The sequence below is a fragment of the Macaca fascicularis genome, chromosome 6 (genome assembly GCF_037993035.2).
Source record: "Macaca fascicularis isolate 582-1 chromosome 6, T2T-MFA8v1.1".
NCBI classification, from domain to species: domain Eukaryota; kingdom Metazoa; phylum Chordata; class Mammalia; order Primates; family Cercopithecidae; genus Macaca; species Macaca fascicularis.
This window is the reverse complement of record NC_088380.1, coordinates 156,454,349-156,475,359: the sequence shown is the minus strand read 5'-3', so window position 1 is coordinate 156,475,359 and position 21,011 is coordinate 156,454,349. Positions and strand designations below refer to the sequence as shown.

General features: G+C 42.8%; 1 protein-coding gene across 6 annotated transcripts in view; it reads right to left on the bottom strand.

The window, feature by feature from the left end:
* ARHGEF37 (Rho guanine nucleotide exchange factor 37) overlaps window positions 1-9,544 on the bottom strand; it is a 52,303-nt gene extending 42,759 nt beyond the window's left edge. For all 6 annotated transcript variants that reach the window (XR_012414243.1, XR_012414242.1, XM_065546960.2 and 3 more), the window contains exon 1: window positions 9,418-9,544. The gene's annotated coding sequence lies outside the window, so the exon portion shown is untranslated. The remainder of the gene's footprint in view (window positions 1-9,417) is intronic.
* Window positions 9,545-21,011: the final 11,467 nt, after the last annotated feature.

The following is a 21,011-nucleotide window of genomic DNA, read 5'->3' as shown; positions in this document are numbered from 1 at the left end:
AAAATAAACTAATAATTGTTTAAAGGAAAAATATCTATATTATTCAGCAATAAAAGAAATGAAGTACAATCGACCCTTGAACAGCATGGGTTTGACCGCATGGATCCACTTACACACAGAATTTCTCCTGCCTCTGCCAACCCTGAGACAGCAAGGCCGACCCCTCCTCCTCCTCAACCTACTCAACACAAAGCCCACAAGGATGAAAACCTTTATGATGATGCACTTCCACTTAGTCAATAGTAAACATATTTTCTCTTCGCCATGATTTTTTAAATAACATTTTCTTTTCTCTAGCTTACTTTAAGAATATAGTATATGATACAGATAACATATAAAATATGTGTGAATCAACTGTTTATATTATCAGTAAGGCTTCCAGTGAACAGTGGGCCATCAGTAGTTAAGTTTTTGGTGAGTCAGAAGTTATAGGTGGATTTTCCACTGCACAGGTTGGTGCCCCAACCCCCATGTTGCTCAAGGATCAATTGTATCGATATGTCCTACAACATAAATGAATCTTAAAAACATTATGCTTAGTGAAAAAAGGCAATCACAAAGGGCCAAGTATTTTATTATTGCATTTATACGAAATGACCAGAATAAGCAAATCTATAGAAACAGATAGAAAGATTGGCAGTTGCCTAAGGCTGAGGGGATGGAGAATTGGGAGTTTGGAGCTGAAGGGTGCAAGGTTTTCTGGGGAAATGATGAAAATGTTCTAAACTGATTGTGGAGATGGTTGCACAAGTCTGTGAATATACTAGAAACCATTGATTTGTACATTTGATTTAAATGGGCAAATTATATGATATGAATTATAGCTCAATAAAGCTGTTACTAAAACAATTTTATAGAATATCAAATGCTGGCAAGAATATGGAGAAATTGGATCTCTCATACACTGCTGGTGAAAATATAAAATGCCTGGGTACAGTGGCTCACGCCTGTAATCCCAGCACTTTGGAAGGCTGAGGCGGGTGGATCCCCTGAGGTCAGCAGTTCGAGACCAGCCTGACCAACATGGCAAAACTCCATCTCTACTAAAAATATAAAAATTAGCCAGGCTTGGTGGTGGGCGCCTGTAATCCCAGCTACTTGGGAGGCTGAGGCAGAAGAATTGCTTGAACCCGGGAGGCAGGGGTTGTGGTAAGCTGAGATTGTGCCACTACACTCCAGCCTGGATGACAGAGCGAGACTCCACCTCAAAAAAACAAAAACAAAAACAAACAAACAAAAAAACCAAGAAAATGTAAAATGGTACAGCCACTCTGGAAAACAGTTTGTCAGTTTCTTCAAAAATAAAACATACATTTTCTGTACAACTCAGCAATTGCACGTCTGGACATCTAACCCACAGCAAGAGAACTTATGTACAAAAACCTGTATGTAAGTGTTCATAGAAACTTTATTTGTAATTTTCAAAAACTGGAAACAACCAAAATTTCATTTAATAGATGATGGTTAAACAAACAGTGGTACATGCATGCCACTGAATACTCAGAAATGAAAAGGAACGAACTGCTGATACAACAACAACTTGGATGGCTCTAGAGGGCATGATGCTATGTGAAAAAAAGCCAATCTTTAAAGGTCACATACTGTGTGATTCCATTTAGTAACAAAGAAAATTGTATAGATAGAGAACAGATGCGTGGCTGTCTGGTTAGAGATGCTGATGGACAGCAGGTGGGTGTGAGTATAAAAGAACAGCAACAGAGAGAACTTTGTGGTGACAGTGCTATTGCCTACAACAGAATATTCTGTAATTTAATTTGAGGTGGTGATTACACAAATCTACACATGATAAAATGGAATAGAACAATCAAACACAAACACACATATTATACCAATGCCCATTTCCTGGTTTTGATGTTGTGCTATATTTAAATAAGATGTAACCATTGGGGAAACATGGGTGAACAGTATGAACAGTACAGAGGACCTCCCTGTGCTATTGTTGCAACCTCACCTTGATCTAGAATTATTTCAAAATAAAAATTTAAAAGCAAAATATTATACAGATGCTCTTCAACTTACAATGAGGTTATGTCCTGATAAACCCATTATAAGTTGAAAATTATATAAGTAAAAAATGCATAGAATATACCTGACGCCTCGTGAACATCATAGCTTAGCCTAGATTACTTCAAACGTGCTTAGAACACTTATGTTAGCCTACAGTTGCCCAAAATCATCTAATACAAAAATCTGTTTTATAACAAAGTATTCAATATCTAGAGTAATTAATTGAATACAGTATTGAAAGTGAAACATAGAATAGTTGCATGGGTACTCAAAGTACAGTTTCTATTGAATGTGTATCACTTTTGCACCATTTTACAGTCAAAAATTCATAAAGTTGAATCATCATAAGTCGGGGACTGTCTGTATAGCTTAAGTTATCCAATATCTTAGAAATAGTCTCAGGACAAATGCAGCTTAAAAGCCTGGGAGAAGCCAGGCAAATGGTCTCACAACTATCATCCCAGCTACTCAGGAAGCTGAGGAGGGAGGATCACTTGAGTCCAGGAGTTCAAGGCTGCAATGAGCTATGAAGCCACTACTGCACTCCAGCCTGGGCAACAGAGAGAGACCCCATCTCTTAAAAAAAGACAAAGGCTGGCCGAGCACGGCGGCTCACGCCTGTAATCCTCACACTTTGGGAGGCCAAGGTGGGGGGACTGACTGAGCTCAGGAGTTTGAGACCAGCCTGGGCAGATGCAGTAGCTTGCTGAAGAAGTATTAACTCTAGAACATTCAACTTTTTTTTTTTTTTTGACATGGAATACAAAGGTCCTAGCTCCTCAGGAGGCTGAGGCAAGAGGATTGTTTTGAGCCCAGGAGGTTGAGGCCACAGAGAGCCATGCACGGCATGGCCATGATTGTGCCACTGCAGCCTGGGCATCAGAGAGAGACACTGTCTCAAAAAAGAAAAAAAGAACTAAAAGAGGTCTTCTGTACCATTCACCCATGTTTCCCCAGTGGTTACATCTTATTTAAATATAGCACAACATCAAAACCAGGAAATGGGCATTGGTATAACACATGTTTGTGTTTGATTGTTCTATTCCATTTTATTACGTGTAGATTTGTGTAGCCACCACCTCAATTAAATTACAGAACACAACCATAACCCCAAAACTTTGGGAGGACGAAGCAGGAGGATCACTTTAGCTCAGAAGTTTGAGATCATACTGGGCAACATGGAGAAACCCCACCTCTATAAAAAATACAAAAAAAAATTAGCCGGGTATGGTGGTACACATCTGTAGTCCCAGCTATTCTGGAGTCTGAGGTGGGAGCCATTCTCCACCTGGGAGGCAGAGGTTGCAGTAAGCCAAGAGCCAAGATAACACCACTGCACTCCAGCCTGGGCAACAAGAATAAAATAGCCAGGCCAGACGTGGTGCCTCACACCTGTAATCCCAACACTTTGGGAGGCCAAGGTGGGTGGATCTTGAGGTCAGGAGTTTGAGACCAGCCTGACCAACATGGTGAAACCCCATCTCTACTAAAAATACAACAATTAGCCAGGCATGGTGGTGTAATCCCAGCCACTCAGGGGGCTGAGGTAGGAGAATTACTTGAACCTGGGAGGTGGAGATTGCTGTGAGCGAAGATTGTGTCACTGCACTCCAGCCTGGGCTACAGGCTCAAAAAAAAAAAAAAAAAAAAAGTTGAATGATCTGCAGTTAATACTTCTGCAGCAAGCTGCTGCTTCTGACTCTAGAATAGAATAAAACTGAGTTAATTCTCTTCTCTCTCTTCTGTTCACACTGGCACAGAGGGATTTGGGCATTCACACATTCATTCAACAAGTATTTGGAGCAGCTACTACATGACAAGCATTTTGCAGGATTCCAGAAATACAAAGATCAGGAAAAAGTGGGTCTACAATTAGGATACGGTATTTAAAATATCTGGTTATTTGTTCCAGGTTTCACTCCACTAAAAGCAGAGAAACTATTTAAATTAAAACATGACGTAGGTTGGGCACAGTGGATCACACCTGTAATCCCAACAGTTTGTGAGGCTAAGGTGGGAGGACTGCTTGAGCTCAGGAGGTGGAGACCAGCCTGGGAAACACAGTGACACCCCACCTCCACTAAAAAAAAAAAAAATTAAATTAGCCAGGCGGCCGGGCGTGGTGGCTCACACCTGTAATCCCAGCACTTTGGGAGGCCAAGACGGGAGGATCACCCAAGCTCAGGGGTTCGAGACTAGCCTGGCCAACATGGTGAAACTCTGACTCTACTAAAAATACAAAAATTAGTCGGGCGTGATAGTGAGTTCCTGTAATCCCAGCTACTTGGGAGGCTGAAGTAGGAGAATCACTTGAACCTGGGAGGTAGAGGTTGCAGCAAGCTGAGATCTTGCCACTGCACTCCAGCCTGGGCAGCAAGAGGGAAACTCTGTCTCAAAAAAAAAAAAAAAAAAAAGAAAAAGAAAATTAGCCAGGCATGGTGGTGCATGCCTATAGTCCCAGTTCGGGAGGCTGAGGCAGGAGAATCACTTGAACCTGGGAGGCGGAAGTTGTAGTGAGCTGAGATAGTGCCACTGCACAGCCTGAGCAACAGAGCAAGACTCCATTTCAAAAACAAAAACAAAAAACAAAAAAACATGAAATTGGTCACTTTACTTCTCTGCTTGAAACCCAGACAAGTCTACCCCTGACTTTCATCATCCTTCAAAGAACCACTCCTTTCCCGTGATAATTGTTTTGTTTATTCTATTTGTTTTATTACTCAGAGTTTCATTCAATATAATGTAAACTCCATGAAGGCAGGGATCATGTGCATTACCTAGTGTTCACTGTAGATCTAGCATATAGTTGGTGCTCAATTAATTGAATTAATGAATGAATGACATGGGCAAACACTGGCAGAATAAAGATCATATTGTCAATGACATTGTTGCAACTGGAGTTAGACTGATATGATTGTACATGACTCTTGGTTCTTCTTGCAAGCCATCAAAAAGTTTGAGGTCAGGTATGGAATATCAACTCCCTTTGAATTTTATATAAAATGAAAAATACAGGCCAGGCACAGTGGCTCACACTTGTAATTCCAGCACTTTGGAAGGCCAAGGCAAGCGGATCACTTGAGGTCAGCAGTTCGAGACCAGCCAGGTCAACATGGTGAAACCCTGTCTCTACTAAAAATACAAAAATTAGCTGGGCATAGTGGCACACGCCTGTAACCCCAGCTACTTGGGAGGCTGAGGCAGGAGACTCGCTAGAACCCATGGGGTGGAGGTTGTAGTGAGCCGAGATCACGCCACTGTACTCCAGCCTGGGCAACAGAGCAAGACTCCATCTCTAAATAAATAATACAGTATGTACTATGTAGTAGTACACACTGTGGTGTTTTTTGCCTGGGGCTTCTTTCTCTCAGAAAAATTATTTTGAGAACCATTCACATGGAAGCATGTATCAATATATCATTACTTTCCATTGCTTAGCAAAATTCTGTTATATGGATATACCACAATTTGTCTCTTCATACACTGAATAAACACCTGTTTGTTTCCTGTTTCACTACTACAATAAAGCTGGACCTACGAGTGAAGTTTCTGGATAACATAAGTGTATATTTAACTTTATAAGTTAAGCCTGTATTTAAGGTCTTTTTTAAAGTGGTTATACCATTTTACATTGCAACCAGTGGTATATAAGAGTTCCAGTTCCTCTACCTTCTGGTCAACATTTGGTAGAGCCAATCTTTTCATTGTATCCATCCTAATAGTTATGAAGTGATATTTCACTGTGGTTTTAATGTGCATTTCCCTAATGAGTAATGATCTTGAATATCTTTTCAAGTGGTTATTTGCCACCCATATATATTCTTTGGACAACATTTTTAAAAAATTGTTTAAACAATACAAAAAACTAGCTGGGCGAGGTGGCGGGCGCCTGTAGTCCCAGCTACTCCGGAGGCTGAGGCAGGAGAATGGCGTAAACCCGGGGGGCGGAGCTTGCAGTGAGCTGAGATCCCGCCACTGCACTCCAGCCTGGGCGACAGAGCGAGACTCCGTCTCAAAAAAAAAAAAAAAAAAAAAAATTGTTTAAACAATGAAAGAGGCTCTTGCTCATTATATATCTAGGTAAACAATATAGAAACATGTAAAGAAGACCAGGCATGGTGGCTCATGCCTGTAATCTCAGCACTTTGGGAGGCCAAGGCAGGCAGATCACCTGAGATCAGGAGTTCAAGACCAGCCTGGCCAACATGGTGAAACCCTGTCTCTACTAAAAATACAAAAATTAGCCAGATGTGGTGGCACATGCCTGTAATCCCAGCTACAATCCCAGCTACTCAGGAGGCTGAGGCAGGAGAATCATTTGAACCCAGGAGGTGGAGGTTATTACGAGCAGAGATCATGCCATTGCACTCCAGTCTGCGCAACAGAGCAAGACTCCATCTCAAAAAAAAAAGAAAAGAAAAAAAAAAAAAAAGAAAAAGAAACATATAAAGAAGAGTTCATAGTCAAATTAGAAAAAACATTCTAATATTTTAGAAACTACTGTGAAACAAAATAGAGCCACAGAGCCAAGAAGGGAAGGAATTTTCCAAGTCACTGTGCTTACAGAAAAGGAATTCTCTGTGTTGAGAAATAAATGATTGCAATTGAGGCGGAAAGAGAGCAACAGACATCCCCTTGGCCCATACACATTCTCTCTCTCTCCTTCTTGGAGGAAAACCTCCCCTTTATAAATACATGGAGAGGACATGTGTCTTAACTCAAATCAAATAGCAACTATTTGTCCTTAGCCTTATTTCCCCAGCTCTGTTTGGAAGGTCTAAAAAGTTCTTTCAAAAGAGGAGGGAGACAACACAGTATCTTTTTTAAAGCAGTCATTTTTATAGATAAGTGGGTCTGCCCAGGCTCTGTCATCACAAGTTTGGATCCATAGATTTAAAGTTCTCGAGCCTTCCAGTATTAGGGAATTAAGAAAATAATAACAATTATTTGAATTATAAAATTCTCTGGGTGCAGTGGCTTGCACCTGTAATCCCAGCACTTTGGGAGGCTGAGGTGGGAGGATTACTGGCATCCAGGAGTTCATGACCAGCGTGGGCAATATAGCAAGACCCTGTGTCTACAAAATGTAAAAAATTAGCCAGGTATGGTGGCATATGCCTGTAGTCCCAGCTACTCAGAAGGCTGAGGCAGGAGGACTGCTTGAACCTGGGCGGTTGAGGCTGCAGTGAGCTGTGACTGCACCACTGCACTCAGCCTGGGTGACAGAGCAAGGAGGCCCTGTCTCGAAATAAACAAATAAATAAACAAATTATTTAGCCTATCAATAAACAAGCAATAGGCTTTGGACCGTCAAGCTCTACAAAGGCCATTTTGCTTCTGTTACAGCACACGAAAACACATTCCCTACCTCATTAGTTAAATAAAAAGCCATTTATTTGATCTAGGGCAGAATCAACCAAGGCACTGTTTACCACAGTGATCTGCTGATCCAAGAGGGATGTGAGCCAACTGCCAGCAACTCCTATTCCCTGGCAGAAATTCAGCTGAGGCTCTATTGCTGGGCAAGGGTGGGTGCTGCTCAGGTCCCAGTTTACGTCCTCTTTCTTCTCATTTAAAAACAAACTCTATAGGCCAGGCACTGTGGCTCGCGCCTGTAATCCCAGCACTTTGGGAGGCCAAGGTGGGTGGATTGCCTGAGCTCAGGAGTTTGCAACCAGCCAGGGCAACACGGTGAAATCTCGTCTCTACTAAAATACAAAAAATTAACCAGGCGTAGTGGCGTGTGCCTGTAGTCCCAGCTACTTGGGAGGCTGAGGCAGGAGAACTGCTTGAACCTGGGAGGTGGAGTTTGCAGTGAGCCAAGATCATGCCATTGCACTCCAGCCTGGGAGACAGAGCGAGACTCCGTCTAAAAACAAAACAAAACAAAACAAAACAAAACTCTATAGGTGTTGACCCCATTTGAAAGAGGCCAGTGAAGCCCAATAAACACTCCTTGTTCCAGTATCTGGTAGTTTCTACTTTCAGCTTTTGACTTGGAGTCAAATATTGAGGGTAGTGTCTTGCCGCACCCTTATTTAGGATACCATCACGAAGGTATGTGGTGTGGTCTACAAGTCATAATAGGGCTGACTTTACTTTTTCATGTTTATAATTTTTTTAATTGTATTTTATTTCAGATACAACCCAATTTCTTCCAGGTCATCACCCTTTCCTAACTAGCACAGTTTTGATTCACTGGGTTTTGTGTGTCATCACTTTTTTAAAAATTAATGCATAAATAATAATTAATAACAGATGTACATAGTTTCAGGGTACCTGTGATACTTTAATATATTTATAAAGATCAAATCAGTGTACTTGGGATAGCTATCACTTTAAATATTTGTCTTTTCTTTATGCTGGAACCATTCAAATTATTCTCTTCTAGCTATTTTGAAATATACAACAGATTATTGTAAACTATAGTCACCCCATAATCTTCAGCACTTTTATTGACCATATATTATGTCAGGCACTGGCCTTTACTTTCATTCTTAAGTCTGACAATAACCTGGAGGATGAAGCAGATACTCTTATCCCCAGTCTACACATAAAACTGTGCCTTGAAGAGGTTAAACTTTGCTTCCTGGATCACACAGCTAGCTGTCTGGACGCACGGCAAGTACTCCTCCACCAGCTGCCTCCCTTCAAAGGAGCAAAGAAAGTGCTCTGAAACCACCGTGCCTGGGTGCCAGCCTGCAGGAATTCATGTCAAATCTCAAACTGCGTACAAGGCCTTCTGTGAACCCTTCTACGGGGAGTGGACACAGATCTCTAAGGGGTCAGGGACTCCCAGAAGGTTAAGAACCAGTGCCTGGGCAGGCTGTCCGCTTCCCCACTGTAAGTTTCTGGCGTTCAGAAGCCGGACGTTCTGACTTCTAGTCCCAGCTTTGTCACCACTTTTCTGAGGGACCTTAGCCAAGTCACCTCACCTATGGATCACGGATTTCTGTTCTCTTTTTTCCTGGCCTTGACTGTCTATTCAAAATTTTATTTTGCTTGGCAAGGATTCTTTACCATTGTTTGTAGTTTTCCACTGTTACAATGTATGCATTCTTACTGAAAGCTGTCTCAAATCCCGCACGGAAGAAGGCAGAGAGAAACAGGAACAAAGAATAATAATGTTTTTCCTGGCCAGCTTACCTCCCTGGGCCTCAGTTTCCCACCTGTAAAACGACTAAGGTAGGCCACATGGACCAGGTGGCTTACATTCCCATAAGGCTCAAGACACAAAGCTAGTTACCAAGCAAGTTGGGACCCAGGAGGTCGTCGCATCCTGCCTTTCTCTGACCCACCTCCCTTTTCTGATCCTACCAGCAGCTGTTTCCTGCACCCCTCCCCAGCCCCATCCTGCTTGACCAGGCCCCAGTCGCCCGGCGGACTCACCCGCGCGCGCAAGGTGCCTGCCGGCGCTCACACACGGAGCTTGGCCGCCCGGGAGACAGAGCAGCTGGGGCGGGAGGGGTGCGTCGCCCAGCTACCCGCAACCGCGCCGCTTCGCGCGGCTCTGCCCACCGAGGGCGCTGGCGGGCGCAGCTATGCCCACGCTGCTGCCTGCGTGCGTGCGCCGCGAGGGGGTGGCTGGTCCCCAGCCTTTGTTAATTGTCTTTCTGGAGCCAGGTTGTTTTCCGTTCGCTGCTCCCGGAGTCAGTCCCGGCCGGATCGGAACCGTGCCCTGGCTGGCAGCCAACCCGAAGCATTGCAGGCGGAGTTTAGCTACGTGCCGGCACCCAACCTCCCGCGGCCTCTCGTTAAGCCACCTTCTCCGCTGGCCCGTCATCCGGAAAACAGGAGCCGGCATTTAGGCCACCCGGTGGGAATGCTGACGCCGATATTATTGGATACCTGTGCTCCTGCCGGAATCACCGAACTTTAGGGCTGGGCCTCTATTTAATTCTGAGTGTTGGCTGCCGAGGAGCCCTTGGTTCGTGCCCCAGCTCTCCTGGGAGACCTGCACAACCTTAGCCAGGTCGGCCAGTCTCTTACATGACATGACGGTGTTGGTCCATTCTTTCACTCTACTGGGAGCAAGACACTGTTCTGGGCACAGAGAACTCAACAGTTAACACGATAGACAAAGTCCTGGCCTTCTTGGGCTCTTGTCCTAGACACTAAATCCACCATTGAAAGTGATAGTTGCTATGAAACGCATGTAAACTTTCATATCGGGGCAACCAAACCTTGTTTGTAGAGTCAGGAATGGACTAGATTAGCTTTTCTCATTCTGCCAGTTCTTTTATTCTTATTTTCATTTTTAGGGCTTAATTTAGGGCTTATTATTTATTATTACTGCTGGTAGTAGTCGTATTGCTTGCTAAGGGCCAGGCACTATACTAAATGTTTTACTTGTACTGTCTCAATTATCTCATTCACAACTTCTCCAAGAGATGGGTATCATTATTATCCTCATTTTCAAGAGAGAGAAACTTGAGCTACAGAGGTGAAAATAACTTGCCCATGACACACAACTACTAAGTGACAGGGCCAGTATTCGAATTCAGACTACCTGAGGGTTCAGGGTGCTTAACCACCACTCTACACCCATAAAACATGAAAACAAGAATAGTGTCTTCTCTTGAATGTGACAGATGAGGGCAACTGAAGGAGAGAGGGGTGGTTTAGCTTGCAGAAGAGAAAAAGCAAAGGTGCTGGGCACGGTGACTCACGGCTGTAATCCCAGGACTTTGAGAAGCCGAGGTGGGCAGATCACGAGGTCAAGAGATCGAGACCATCCTGGCCAACATAGTGAAATCACATCTCTACTAAAAATACAAAAATTAGCTGGGCGTGGTGGTGCACACCTGTAATCCCAGCCGCTTGGGAGGCTGAGGCAGGAGACTCACTTGAACCCTGGAGGCAAAGGTTACAGTGAGCCAAGATCGCGCCACTGGACTCCAGCTTGGCCACAGAGCAAGACTCCATCAAAAAAAAAGAAAAGAAAAGAAAAGAAAAAAAAAGAAAAGTAAGAGAAGGGGAAGTTGAGGACTTTTCAAAAAAGTAGTCCTATGGATTAGACCTAACCTACATGACCTTAGAGGCCTCCAGGATGCAGAAAACTATAAGGAGATGCATTGCAATTTAATATGTAAGGAAGAACTTTTCTAACAATTAGAGTATTTCAAAAATCACATCAGTTGGCGGGGGACGGTGGTTCACCCCTGTAATCCCAGCACTTTGGGAGGCCAAAGAAGGTAGATCACTTGAGGTCAGGCGTTCGAGGCCAACCTGGCCAACATGTTGAAGCTCCATCTCTACTAAAAATACAAAAATTAGCTGGGCATGGTGGTGGGCACCTGTAATCCCAGCTACTCGGAAGGCTGAGGCATAAGAATTGCTTGAACACTGGAGACGGAGTGCAAGCTTCACTTGCAGTGAGCCAAGATTGCACCACTGCACTCCAGCCTGGGCGACAGAGCGAGACTGTCCCAAAAATCATAATAATAATAACGTCAGTTGCCTGGAGAGCATATCCTGTCACTAAAAGTAAACATTTCAAGTAGAGAAGCTTGTTAGGGATGCTTCAAAGAAAAGTCAGGTGCAAGTTAAAAATTGATTAAGGTGATCGCTAAGGTTCCCTTCAATGCTGATATTTTGTCTATTCTAACCTACTGATAAAGAAACTAACCGAGTCCTAGAGTGGCTAAGTGACTTGTCCAAAGTCAGCTGGGAAGTGAAGAGCTGACCCCAAAGCTGAGTCTGATTCCTAGATCAGACTTCCTGATTGTTTCCAGGTGAGGGTCTTGTGAGTGCTCAATGCCTCAGTTCACACTCCTGTAAAGTATGTGCCTGACCAGTTTTTCCTGAATGTATGAAATAATCTGCTTTACATGTTTTACTTTGCATTTTTTTTTCAGAAGTATGTGATGGAATACTTTGCACTTCTAATGTGTGCCCATCTTCCTTGCTTGTGTTGAGTATTCTGTGGTTTTAGATGTAAGTGTCAACACTCCCCGGGGCAACCGCTGTATTATAGGATCCCAAGTATTTATTTGGCAATTTAAGGAGACCGAAATAAGCTGGATAATATTTTTCATTTGAAACTGATGTTTATTTGATTCTATTTTAGGACTCAGTTATTTTGAGTGGCATTTCTAATGCACTGCCACTAACTCCACCATCTTTCACCTGAGTCACACGGATCTTGATGAGCAGCAATCTACTTGTTGACTTTAGAAGGGGCATTATTTTCTCAATCCTCTGGAGAGCTGTTGGTTTGCTTTTGACTGGAAACCTTTAACAAAGGAATCTATGTGATTTCTAGAACATTTACAAAGAAATGAACATCACCTTGCCCTCAGTGACACAAATCAAAAGGGTTCCCTTTCACTTCTACCTTCGACAGAGTGATCCATTTTTAAATTTTATGTATTTTGAAAAGAAAATACATTTGCCAGTTCAAAATTCAAAAGTATACTGTCAGGGTTAGCTTATTGATCTTTAGATTCCTCTTATTGCCTGGCATAATGCCTTGTGCATAGTAGGTGCTGAATAAGTGTTTGTTGAATGGGTGGATGAGTGAGTGTGAAGACGTTGTAGGAGGCAAAGAAAGAGGTGGATAAGGGTGGGGCAGCAGATATTTGAGAGTCAAGAGACAACAGCCCCTTTCCTTGGTATTTCTTCTTTTGCCTGAGGTGTATGGGCCCTAAAGCGAGCCCTCACAGAACTCCTAGACCAGTTGCAAATTTGACCATGACTTTATTAAGGGATTTTTACTAAAATAAGCAGCACTGGAGTCTTTAGGGTTGCACATTACCTAAAGACTAGCTACTAGCCAGAGTCCATGGTTGCAAGCAACAAAAGCTGATTCTGGTTAACCAAAGCAGAAAAGGAATTTCTTGAAAGAGTATTGAAGAGCTGAAAGAATCAGTAGAAAGGTTAGAGAACTGGATTAGTAATATAGACAGGCACCATGGGAGGCCAGGTGGCCAGACCCACAGAGGAGACCATGCCAGAGGAAGGATGCTTCTGCTGGACACTGGCAATGCCACTGGCTCTGCCATTCAGGCTCTGGTCCTGGGGACTGGATGCCATAGATGACCTAGCTGCTGTTACTGGTACTGAATATTGAATGTCACCACCACTGAAATTCACTAAAATTTACTGAATGAACTTTACACATTGCCTGCTTCTCTTCACTCTTCTTTCCAGAATCATAATCAGAGAAAACTGATACCAAGTTCTTTTGGCTTCCATGAATGAGATCCAGGGCCCTGCTTTACACAATGTCCTGCTTCCCAAATGCATAATGGTAACATGGAGGTTGGGCAACCAGGAAAATGACAAATGTCCACATAGCAATCATCTTCTAATAATTTGTAGGCCCCAAACTAAAAGGATTGAAGAATATAATCTGTATAATGTGCTTAATACAGCAACTGAGCTGAACTCTCAAAACCTGGACAAGTTGGTGCTATGTTTGTTTCTCAACCTTTTACAATTTTAGCTAATCAGAGAATTTCTTTATAGCACTAATACTTTCTTCCCATACCATTTTTTTAATCATTAGAATCACTTGCAGTCCCAGAGGTAAGCAAAGGAAGGTTGAGAAGAAAGAGGTAAGTTGTGCCAAATGTGTACTTAGCACCACAATACGGGCAATGCTATGAGTCAAGTAAATATATTTTTCTTTTTTTTTTTTTTTTTTTTTGAGACGGAGTCTTGCTCTGTCGCCCAAGCTGGAGTGCAGTGGCGCAATCTCGGCTCACTGCAAGCTCCGCCTCCCGGGTTCATGCCATTCTCCTGCCTCAGCCTCCCGAGTAGCTGGGACTACAGGCGCCCGCCACTGCGCCCGGCTAATTTTTTCTATTTTTAGTAGAGACGGGGTTTCACCATGGTCTCGATCTCCTGACCTTGTGATCCGCCCGCCTCGGCCTTCCAAAGTGCTGGGATTACAGGCGTGAGCCACCGCGCCCGGCCGTAAATATATTTTTCTGATAAATTTTTAAAAAGCTGTCTACCTCTTTTAGAGTGTCAGTCTTGGGATCATATCTAATTTTTTATTCTACTTTGTAAAATCTACCATTCTTTCCATAGTAATAATGAAAATAGGTGCTACTTATTGAGTGCCTAATACATGTCAGTAATGTTTCATAGATTAGTTCTAATCCTGACAATCATCCTATATGACAGATATTATTCACATCTTACAGATGATGAAATTGAGGCTCAGAAAGATTAAGTAACTTGTCCAAGATTATACAGCTCATAGGTGACTGGGATTTGAAGCCAAGTCTACTACTATACCACAGTGTCTCTCATGTGGTTGCTTTCTGCAAAGATCTCTATAACCATGTGAAAAATGTATTCTACTAAGTCTAGAACATAAGTTTCGAGAATTATTTCTTCTGTCTCCTGAGATACCAATTTTTTTTTTTTTTTTTTTTTTGAGACAGAGTCTCTCACTCTGTTGCCCAGTCTGAAGTGCAGTGGCACGATCTCGGCTCACTGCAACCTCTGCCTCCCAGGTTCAAGCGATTCTCCTGCCTTGGCCTCCCTAGTAGCTGGGATTATAGGCATGCACCACCATGCCCGGCTAATTTTTGTATTTTTAGTAGAGATGGGTTTTCACCATGTCATCCAGGCTGGTCTTGAACTCCTGACCTCAGGTGATCCACCTGCCTCACCTCCCGAAGTGCTGGGATAACAGGTGTGAGCCACCATGCCCAGCTCTGCGATATCAATCTGTAAGAAAGACAAGTCAAGAAATTATTGGTTGGCCGGGCATGATGGCTCACGCCTGTAATCCCAGCACTTTGGGAGGCAGAGGTGGGTGGATCACAAGGTCAAGAGATCGAGACAATCCTGGCCAACATGGTGAAACCCTGTCTCTACTAAAAATACAAAAATTAGCTGGCCATGGTGGTGCACACTTGTAGTCCCAGCTACTCAGAAGGCTGAGGTAGGAGAATTTCTTGAACCCGGGAGGTGGAGGTTGCAGTGAGCCGAGATTGCGCCAGTGCACTCCAGCCTGGTGACAGAGTGAGACTCCGTCTAAAAAAATTAATAATAAAAAGAAAAGAAATTATTGGTTGCCGTGTCTTTAGCAGAATTAAACATTTATCACATAACAAATTTAGCAGCCTCATTACTAATGTACAATAATTTTTATAACAAGAGTGTCTGCTTTATTGAGCCTATAAGCCAGGCATTGTGCTAGATGATTCTAAAAGGTAAGTATTACCATCTTCTTTTTACAAATGAGAAACCTGAAAATTTGAGAGATTCAGAAGCTCACACAGGCCTCACTACTAGGAAATGGCAGAACTGGGGCTGAAACCTCAGTAGTATGACTTCAAAGGCCGCATTTCTTCCAGCGTCTCATACCCTCTCTGGCCCTATTTTACAATTTGTTTGTTTATTTGTTTGCTTTTGAGACAGAGTCTCGCTTTGTCACTCAGGGTGGAGTGCAATGGCATGAAGTTGACTCACTGCAACTTATGCCTCCTGGGCTCAGGAGATTCTCATGCCTAGGCCTCCAGAGCAACTGGGATTGCAAGCATGTGCCACCATGCCCAGCTAATTTTGTATTTTCAGTAAAGATGGGGTTTCACCATGTTGGCCAGGCTGGTCTCAAACTCCTGACTTCAGGTGATCTGCCCACCTCGGCCTCCCAAAGTGCTGGGATTAAAGGCATGAGCCTCCTCGTCTGGCCCTGTTTCACATTTTCTATTGAAAACCACCACTTGGGCCGGGCGCGGTGGCTCAAGCCTGTAATCCCAGCACTTTGGGAGGCCGAGACGGGCGGATCACGAGGTCAGGAGATCGAGACCATCCTGGTTAACATGGTGAAACCCCGTCTCTACTAAAAAAAAAAATACAAAAAACTAGCCGGGCAAGGTGGCGGACGCCTGTAGTCCCAGCTACTTGGGAGGCTGAGGCAGGAGAATGGCGTGAACCCGGGAGGCGGAGCTTGCAGTGAGCTGAGATCCGGCCACTGCACTCCAGCCTGGGTGACAGCGCGAGACTCCGTCTCAAAAAAAAAAAAAAAAGAAAACCACCACTTGGCCGGGTGCCAACACGCCCAGCTAATTTTTTGTATTTTTTTGTTGGGGGATGGGGAGCAGGGGTTCACCTTGTTGCCCAGGCTAGTCTCGAATTCTCTCAGCTCAAGCAATCTGCCCAGCTACTTAGGATGCTGAGACATGAGAATTGCTTGAACCCAGGAGGCAGAGGTTGCAGTGAGCTGAGATTGCATCACTGCACTCCAGCCTGGGCGACAGGGCAAGAGCCTGTCTCAAAAAAAAAAAAAAAAAATACTCCTTTAGTTGCAGTGATGGAAATCCAACTTATCCCAAAACTGCAATGTCCAATAGAGGAAAGGACCATCTCTACTTTGTGTCTCTTCAAGAGAGGACGCCCCTTGAAGAAGCTCTCCAGCAGACCCTTCCTCATGTCTCATTGCTTAGGATAGTATCCCGTGTGCATACCTAAACCAATCACTGGCCTAGATGGATGAAGACCCAAGATTGGGTCAGTCCCCTGAGCATGGAGTCATGTAGCCTTAACAAAATTGGGATCTTGTTGGGTAAGAGGAAAGAAAAAGGGGAATGCTTTTAGGGAGGCAGCCAACAGTGTCTGCTACAACAGGGAGTTGGCAATTCTACAGTGAAATTAGGGAGCCAAAGGTAAGGTGACCTTTCCTACCGAGTCTGTAAAGAAACATTTCTTACCAGGAAAATGAAAAGTTGTATCAGACAGAAAGTACAGACAAGGCATAACAATATGAAACTAGCTTGTGTTTTCCAGAAACTGCAGGCACTTCATTATAAGTGGATTGAATGATCTGCATGGATTGTTCAGTGATAGACAAGACTGGAGGCATAAGCAGGCACCAGATCATGGAGGGCATGGGTGCCATACTCAAGAATTTAAATGCAATCTGTAGGTAATGGGGGAGCCATTGAAGAATGAGGACAGCATAATATTATTTAATTCTAGAAAGATCATCTGTCCAGAGAGTGGAAAATGGATCCCAGAAGACATAAGGCTGACATGATAAATCGTTTAGGAAGTTGTAGTATTCAGCCAAGGGAGAGACAAAGCCTAGGATTAAGGCTGCAGAGATAGTGAGGTAGAAGGGGAGAAAGTAACAGTAAAACGTTGATGGAGTATCTATAGAATTTGGTGACCTATGGGATGTAAGGAGATGAGTACCTGGGCTGACTCTGGGATTTCTGTCTTGGATAGTCAGATGGATGATGGATGAGATAAATTTTGGGCTAGCTGATACCTGTGCTATGCAAGTGAAGGTGTCAACGGGAAGATGGACGTAAGGTACTGAGAGAGGGAAGTTTGGATTGGCAATATAGACTAGGAGGTCACTGGTATATCCATTGTACATGAAGCCATAAGATGAGTGAGATCACTTAGGAAAGCAGTAAATGCATGAAAAGAAGAGGGCTAAGGCCAAGAACTGGGGAACACAACCAAGGGGCAGGCAAAGAAAGGGGAGCCAGCAAATAATGAGATGGAGCAGTCACATAGACCTGTGAGGAGACCCCACCTTTTAGTGAACTTCCGGATAGACAATATCCTCCAACTTCTGTGTTTCAGTCTGGTCCCATACCATCAGATAAAATTACAGTTGAAATTCTGGATCAATACCCTTCCAAGTATTGTCTGAATGATTGTAATATTTAATTTTTATTTATTGGTTTCTAGATGAAAGTCCCCTCTGTTAGTGCACCTCTGCTAGCAACTGCATGAGAAAAAAGTCTAGTGAAAAGGAAACTCCCTCTCCTGAAACATGCATTCAGTTCCTTGGAATACAGTCTCAAGGTCTTGTCGCTACAGATTTAATGATCTGCCATTGTGTGGGCAAGGATAGAAATAATTTATAAGGATGCAAGTTGATACAGCCATTTTCACTCAGATATTTCATTTCTATTAATATATCTATCACACAAAGCGTGTAAATATATTTTTATAAGGATGTTTATTATGACTTAAAAAACATCCAAGTGGAAAGTTAAAAATAGTCCATATAACTATCAACAGGATACTGGTTAATAAATCCCAGTATGTTCATTCACACAGTGGAATACTATGCAGCCAATAAGAACAAGGTTAATCTATGAGTATTGACATGTAAGGATATCTATGCTATAGATATGATACACTGTGAACTTTACAAAACAGGTTGTAGGCCATATATTTATATATATGTGTAAATATATATGGTGCATGTATAATCTACTGAATCATTCAGCAGATATTATTGAAGCAGGCACTGTTTTGGGGATACATTAGTAAACAGGCCAGAAAAACTTCCTGTCTCATTGAGCTAATGTTCTAGTGAAGGAGGTAAAGTCAATAAAACAGTAAACACACACACACAAACACACACACACACACAATTTTAGATACTAATACATGCCATGAAGGAAAATAAAGCAAGGTAAGAAGTTGAAGAGTAACTGGGTATTGAGTGGGTATGGGTAAGGGGATATTTTAAATAATTTGGTCAAGAAAAGTGCTCCTATGGCGAGAACATTTTAGCAGTGACTGGAATGAAGTAAGGGAATGTATTAGGGTTCTCCAGAGAAAAAGAACTAACAGGGTGTGTATACATACACACACAGAGAGGTTTATTTTGGGGAATTGGCTAATGTGATTATGAGACTTGGAATGCTATGGTTTGGATACAGTTTGTTTGTCCCTACCAAAACTCATGTTGAAATGTGTTCCCCATGTGGTGGTGTTGGGAGGTGGGGCCTAATGAGAGGTGTGTGGAATATGGAGGCTTTACCCTCATGGGTGTCTTGGTACCATCCTCAAGGTAGTGAGTAAATTCTTACTCTGGTGGGACTGGATTAGTTCTTGCAGGAATGGATTAGCTCCTGTGAGAGTAAGTTGTTATAAAGCCAGGATGCCCTTTGGGTTTTCTCTCTTTGCATGTGTCTACTTCCGCTTTGACCTTTTCTGCCAGATTATGACAGAGCACAGAAGTCCTTGCCAGAAGCCAGGGCCATGCCTTTGAACTTCCGAGCCTACAGAATTGTGAGCTAAATAAATTGTTTTGTTTTGTTTTGTTTTAAATAAATTACCTAGTCTTAGGTGTTCCTTCATAGCAACACAAAATGGACTAAGATACTTGGTAAGTCCAAAATCTGCAGTGTAGGCTGGCAGGCTGGAGATTCAGGGAAGAGTTGTAGTTTCAGCCCAAACACAATCAGTTTGGCAGAATTCCTTTTTGCTTGGAAGAGGTCAGTCTTTGTTCTCTTAAGGCCTTTAACTGATTGGATAAGGCTTACCCACATTATGGAGGACTTTTTACTCAAAGTCCACTGATGTAAAGGTTAATCTCATCCAAAAACACTTTCACAGAAATATCCAGAATAATGTTTGACCAAATATCTGGACACTGAGGCCCAGCCAAGTTGATATGTTAACCCTCATAAGTCCATCACTTGTCAGCTTGGTACCCATATGCATCTCCGTAAACCATACTTCCAAATAACAATAACAAGTTCATACTTCCACCTGATACTACACACTGTTCTGCATACAACTGAAAATGCACCAACCCTTTCCCCAGAAGAGAATGCAAAGTCCTTGGGTAATGTTTACCTGTCTCCTTGATAGCCTGTAACTTAAATACTACCATGTAAAGTTAATGATATTTACATACTATGATATTAAGTCAATATACCCTATGTTACATAAGAGGATAAAAGAAAGAAGAAACAAACTATATATTCACTCCATATAGATAACCAGTTTTTCTACCATCACTGGTTGAAAAGACTTTCTTTTCCTCCATTGAATTGCTTTGATACTTTGGTTGCAAATCAATTGCCCATATAAGGGTGGTTCTATTTCTGGACTCTCTATTCAGTTCAATGTATCAATTTATCTATTCCTATTCCAGTATTACACTATCTTGATTACAGTAGCTTTATATAATGGGAAGTCTTGAAGCCAGGTATTGTAAGACCTCCAAGTTTGTTCTTATTTTTTCGGGGTTGTTTTGGCTATGCTAGGTCTTTTGCACTTTCATATAATTTTAAAAATCAGCTTGTCAACTTTTTTTTATTTTCACTTTCATATAATTTTAAAAATCAGCTTGTCAACTTTTTTTTATTTTATTTTTGAGACAGGGTCTCACTCTGTCACCCAGGCTGAGTGCAGTGGAGAGATTATAGCTCACTGCAGCCTCGACCTTTTGGGCTCAAGCAGTCCTCCCACCTCAGCCTCCTAAGTAGCACGCACCACCATACCCAGCTAACTTTTTATTTTTTATAAAGACAGGGTCTTGCTATGTTGCCCAAGCTGGTTTCAAACTCCTGGGCTCAAGTAGTGCTCCTGCTTCGGTCTCCCAAAGTGTTAGGATTACAGGCGGGCACCACCGTGCCTGACCCAGGTTGTCAATTTCTATTTTTAAATAGCCTACTGTGATTTTGATTAGGATTGAATTTAATCTGTGGATCAATTTGGTGATAAGTGGCACCTTAACACTTTTTGAGTCTTCCAATCAATAAACATGCACTGTATCCCCATTTATGTAGGTCTTCTTTAATTTCTCTCAGCAAAGTTTTGTAGTTTTCAGTGTAGAGGTCATATTCAACTTTTGTTGATTCCATAAAATTTTATTTTTGTCTGTAATCCAGCTACTCAGGAGGCTGAGGCACAAGAATTGCTTGAACCTAGGAGGCAGAGGTTGCAGTGAGCCGAGGTTGTGCCACTGCATGCCAGCCTGGGTGACAGAAAGAGACTCTGTCTCAAAACAAAACAAAACAAAACAAAACTTGGCCAGTCGTGGTGGCTCATGCCTGTAATTCCAGCACTTTGGGATGCTAAGGTGGGTGGATCACCTGAGATCAGGAGTTCCAGACCAGCCTGAACAACATGGTGAAACCCCATCTCTACTAATTACAAAAAATTAGCTGGGCATGGTGGCGCATGCCTGTAATCCCAGCTACTTGGGAGGCTGAGGCAGGAGAATCACTTGAACCTGAGAGGCAGAGGTTGCAGTGAGCCAA